Here is a 6,000-nt window from a genome sequence, read left to right as displayed (position 1 = left end):
CAAGCAAGTATTCCGCACACAGAGCCATGAGAACTCCTTAAAAAAAAAAGTAAATGCAGGGGCAATGTTGGTGAAACGTTGACTGTGGTTGCAGTGCTGGTCATTTATTTTTGTAAGCATTACATATGTACTCCAACGATACAGGCATCACGTCGCGTTGGCGTCAATAGTAGTTAAGCGCCCTCCACAGAAGTTGATTTAGCATTGTCGGTTGGTAATACCCATGTTGCTCACCGATAAACAACTGTAAAGAACTGTGCACCACTGGTTATATGAAACGCACGCGACTGTTACTTTCCTGTCTGTGCGCATATTTTACGTATGTATAGCTAATGTTTCGTCAACAAAAAAAGTACACAACAGTGAGTTTGTGGGGTTTAACGTCCCAAAACCACCATATGATTATGAGAGACGCCGTAGTGGAGGGCTCCGGAAATTTCGACCACCCGGGGTTCTTTAACGTGCACCCAAATCTGAGTACACGGGCCTACAACATTTCCGCCTCCATCGGAAATGCAGCCGCCGCAGCCGAGATTTGAACCCGCGACTTGCGGGTCAGCAGCCGAGTACCTTAGCCACTAGACCACCGCGGTGGGGCAAGAAAAAAAAGTGCACAACAGTCACTTTTTCTCCGCATGGTTCGCATGATATCGATTCTCATTGTATGTAAATCTGCCAAATTTTATGTATATTGCACTCAGAGAAAAAATGAATCAAACGAATATCCTTGTTTTGCTTGGAAAGCTTCGAAGTCTGTTTTATATTAATACAAACAACGAACGCATAAAATAAATGTAAGCTCCACTCAGACCCCTCGCCATCCTACTCACAGAAAATTTGCGAAGAAGCTCTATCTAATTTAACCTGCGCATTTTCGTGGCGTCAGACACTGTGTGCACTTGGTAATTCTCTCACAGGTGTCACTGGTTTTGGATCAAAACAAATATGTCCCGGTAAATTTCAGCTGAAGTTCTGAAAGCACTGAGCAGGGAAACGCGATAGTACAGGTAGATACGACGAACATTTAATCACTCGCTTGCGTAGTGTTTACATGAGCCGAAAGAAGCAATTATGGTTACAACAAAACAGTTACAGAATATCCACGGAGCGAATTATGATTGATAGGCCGAAGCGTTCGTCAGTCCATCCGTGCTTCCGTCTGTCCATGCGTCCATCCGTCCATGCGTCCGTCCGTGTGTCCGTCTATCCATGGGACTGTTGGTGCATCCGTCCGTCCATACATCCGTACATACGTCCGTTCTTCCGTCTGTCCAGTCGTTCATCTGTCTGTCCGCCTGAGTAGCCGTCCCTTTGCCTGTCCATCCGTCCGTCCGTGCGTCAGCACATTTGTCAGTCCACCCGTCCGTCTATCTAGTGAACACTCCAAGAGCAGCCATCTCGCATCTTCGTGTATTCATCATATAAAAATGCCGCCATCCAGCACACATTCTAAGGACCGCTCTTTGGGGTATGAGCCACTGGTGGTTACGCACTACAACGAAGGACGAACAAGCCACGCCATAAGAAGCTTCGCCCCTGAAAGCACCTTGCGCGGCTCTCTTGCACACATGAGTGGCCGGCGCCCTGCAAGTGTGTGAGCGGAGCTTGCATAAAGTATTTTGGTTGTGACCAACTATAGCTCTATGTAGCGTGTTTAAGTGAGTAAACTTCTGGCTTCTGGATAAACTTGTCGGGTTCTGCAGTAGGGGACAGGCCATGCCAAATATTCCCGGAATAATTGCTCTCCTGCGGGTAGCGATGGATCTTGACCCTAGAGTATGCAGTCCGGACTTGGCGTCACCTTCGACATCAACCTCAAAAAAGCGCAGCAGTTGAGATGGCGACACCAGCATTGATAGCACTGAAATGTACAAGGCGAGTTTGAAGACCGCGACAACAATTTCATCCCTGTAATGAAGCGTTAAGCTGAAAGGAGAGTGATCGGTGCGTCTTTGCCAGCTAGCATCTCTACCATGAAGGTGGCCTGCAGTCAGAAACGCCATACCATACTCTTTGTTCTTGTCGAATCTTCGGTGAAACTGAAGAAATAAACGGGCAAGATATATCGGCATGTCTTGAAGTTATTATGCCTAACAAGATAAGATGTTAGACTCAACCCACGGAAAAATATCTTGGCCAAAGACGCTGAGCAACCCTGCTGCACTAGATATCTTGCGAAATGTAGAATTTGGAGACACTGGTCTCAGTGCTTACATCCTGCAGGATAGAGACTCAGCAACAGGCGTCATCTATATGGTATCGACGTTTCTATCACGAATGCAGACCTCCCTGTGCTGATGCATCGAACCACCGAAATCAAGAACTTATTGCATGTATGCCGGCTTGGCAACTACCGCTTCATCAAGGTGACTTTCAGAGACAATTGCCTCCCATCACAAGCAAAGGTTGGTGACTTTCATCACGTTGTCCGACCCTACATCACGAGGCCCCTGAAAGGCCGCAAATGTCTGAAACTGGGTCATATTAGTGGTGTGTGCAAGAACAAGACAGCATGCCAGCGTTGCACAGAACCACACAAAAGCACAAGCTTGCAAGGCAACTCCTCTAAAATTCAGAAACTGCAGCGGCAATCATGAGGCCTAATCATCCAAAGACTGTCACGTGATCCAGAAGGATAGGAGCATTCTGAGGCAAATGCTGAAGGATAGATCGTCACGAAAGGAACCGGTAAAGGCCTGTCAACGCGCTACCCGCCCAGCCACAACGCACGTGCCGGGACACCTGCCGCACCGAAGCGGGGGGGGGGGGGGAAATGAGTGAAGCGGTGACGCTCTTTCACCCTCCGCTTGGCTGTGGCAGGTGCCCCGGCAAGTGCGTTGTGGCTGGGCGGGTTGCGCGTTCACAGGCCCTAAGAACGTTCCCATTGACGGCGGTGCTCGAAGAAAAAAAAAAAAACAGTGCTTAGCAGAATGCGCCTTCGCTTACGCCGCCACCGCCACCACCGCCACAACCACAGCGACCAACCCCGCCCCTTCCAGCAGTTATGATACGTCCAGAGGTGCCGAAATACACTTTGGTGCAAACGAAAGCATCGGACTTGGACTGGCCGGCTTTACCGCCAGCACACGTGCTTTACGGAACCAAAGCATCGACAGTAAACTACGGCTACGTTCACAGCAGGCAGCTATCCACCCAAAAGGCACAAGGTTTTTCTGTATTGAGGTCGTTGATGAGTGTTAACCGCACTCTCCTAAATTGTCTGTTGATACCTGCCGCTAAATGCGCGTTGCAAGTCTTGGGCACACTAGAAACAGTTCTTCCCGGCCTGCAGTAACAAGATGGCGCACCATACAACACATCAGCCTTTGCGAGAAAGCTTCAAGCGTGCTTCCACCATTCAGGAGAACGCCAGAGGTCTGCAGTTAAGAATGCTTGAGTTTAGGCGGTTCGTTTTTGAGAACAAGTTTCCTGTCATCGTACTTTGTGAACCGCTTCTTTCAAAAATAGTTCAACTGTCAGGCTATGAATAATTCGTTTCTTCATCATCCATTGAGCGAAGCCAAGTTGCTGTGTACATCCGTAAAGAGCTGACAAATGTTCGCCCCAAAAGTAGAGCCTCCCGATGAACACCACCACGTGTGTTTACATGTCAAAAAGAGGTTATTGTTTACGCTCATAGGCGCATATATACCACGTGGCGTCGACGTAATCAACAGATAATAAATTATGTATTTGCAATGACTCCAGCACCTTGGATATCGATGAGCAACCTCAACGCCCACCTGTGGGGAAGCATCAGGACGAATCAAAGAGGCACGAACCTTGTTAATCTTGCGCCAGAGCCCGGCCTTCAGGGGCTGATTGACGGCAGTTCGACTGATCTCCGAGGAGCGGCTTGTAGATTTTGCTTGGACTTGACATTACTGTCGCATAGTATTGTCACGAAAGTTCAATGGTTCACAGATATTGAAACTCGCGGCAGTGAACATATTCCCACATACATGACAGTAATAGGTCTGACCGGTTTTTCTTCTCCTGGACACTCAAGACATATTCACCGGTAAGCGTATCACATATCAGTGGAGGGCAAGTTCATGCACGAACCGCCAGAATCAATTGACGAAGTTATTCTTCATGCGATTGAGACTTCTACTAAGATCTGTTCGAAAGCATTGAGATGTGCCGCACTCGACCAAGAGCTGGAGCAACTTCGAGCTATCCACCGGCGTGCGGAAAGATGATACAGATCCACGACATCCCTCTATGACCTCAGAGCATCCAGACGCATTCAGAACAAAATCCAGCGTTAAATGAAAAAAAAAAACTTCAAGAACACCGATGGAAGAGCTTTTGTGACTCGCTAGAACCTCGCAAGTCTTTGTTCCTCGTATGGAGGACTTTTCAAGGCATTCACTTACATGCCCAACAGCGTCATCTTTTTTCTGTGCTCGCGCTACATCAAAGTTGCGCACAGCTTGAGGTTTCTGGTGAATTTTAACGCGATACCGTTAGAGAGCTCGTGTCGCAGGAATTCTGCCGTCGGTGTCGGCAACGTTTGTTGTGAGCGAAAAAATGTCCGTGAGCGAAATATTGAGAAAGAAGCAAATGATATAAAGAATAAAGTTAAGAGTTCCAATTAGGATCGAACGCGGGTCGTTTGGGTGGCAAGCAGGTGTCCGACCACAAAGCTACGACGCTACTTGCAGATCCTTCGGGAAAAGAAAGACACTACACAAATGCCATGTAGTGAAAAGGGTCTCCTTAAGCATTTTGTTCGACAGGTGTCACGACGTAAACGAGCCCATTCGGCGATTTGTAGGTGCATGTCCATCTAGCGGAAAACATATCATGCCTTTCCAAGGGAATTGATTAAGCAAACAGCAAACGCTACATGGTTTTCTGCTATCAGTGAGGCATTGCGAGACTCTCTATGGTCATCCGAGATGGCGAGCACGCGACGTATATCTTGGAGGCCATGCAACTCTTGCTTTAAATCGAAAACCTCTATGTACTTACCATTCGCGCATGCGCGTGCGTGTGTGTGTGTCGGTGTGCCATCTGTGAGACATTGTGAAAAACGTGTCTCGACTACAGCAGAGCACCGTTCTAGCAGAACGAAGTAGCCACACTTCACGGTCACTGTATTACTATAGATACATTGTGCTTGCACGCGCACGCGCACGTGTGTGTGTGTGTGTGTGTGTGTGTGTGTGTGTGTGTGTGTGTGTGTGTGTGTGTGTGTGTGTGTGTGTGTGTGTGTGTGTAACAAAACATATTAATAAGTATGGACTTAGTGGTTTAAGGACGCACCAGGGGCCGGATTTCGCTATCGCGTTCAACTTTTAAAGGCGAAGCTTAGGGATCCCCCAATTTTTGTGCCAAGATCATTAGCGATATATCTGTACCGACCAACCTGATGCCACATGACGTTCCGGTGGCACGAGATCAGCAAATGGAGGTTTCATTCAACATGGAAAAACTTCATGTATCACTGAACACGCTAGACGTTTGTAGTCCCCAGGTCTGGATGGAGTGAACTATGCTGCCTGACGTCGGCTGGGCCTGAAAGCACAACGCTGTCTTCTAGACATTTTCAATCAATATTGGCAAGATTGCGCAGCCCCCGACAAGTGAAAGTGCAACGACTTGGTGCCTTTGTTGAAGCCCGGAAAGTCTCTGTTGCATCTGGCATCATACCGGCCCATAACACTAGCAAGCTGTGTCGGCAAGGCCGTGGAGAGGGTGCTGCCTACGTGCATAGAATGGTACCCCGAACATTGAAACATCGATCCTCACGCTATGGTTGGCTTTCTACGGGGTCGGTCTTCAATTGATAGCTTCATTGACTTAGTGACCTCCGTTAAGAAGCAGAAAACTAAGAAGGAGCTGTCGATAGCACTGTTCTTAGATGTTAAAGGTGCCAATGACAACATGACACATGACGCCGTTCTCAATGCTCTCGAAGCAGCAGAACTTGGACGTCACATCTTTCGACGGTAAAAAGCTACTCCACAAAGAGATCCATGTTCATCCTAACAG

General features: G+C 48.0%; 1 protein-coding gene across 1 annotated transcript in view; it reads left to right on the top strand.

Annotated features, from left to right (window-relative positions):
• Positions 1–6,000, top strand: part of LOC119187447 (uncharacterized) — a 176,597-nt gene that overhangs the window by 100,022 nt on the left and 70,575 nt on the right. The window lies entirely within an intron of this gene.

Source organism: Rhipicephalus microplus, chromosome X, assembly GCF_043290135.1.
Source record: "Rhipicephalus microplus isolate Deutch F79 chromosome X, USDA_Rmic, whole genome shotgun sequence".
Taxonomy (NCBI): domain Eukaryota; kingdom Metazoa; phylum Arthropoda; class Arachnida; order Ixodida; family Ixodidae; genus Rhipicephalus; species Rhipicephalus microplus.
The sequence above is the reverse complement of the archived record's forward strand: the minus strand, read 5'-3'. Positions and strand labels throughout refer to the sequence as shown.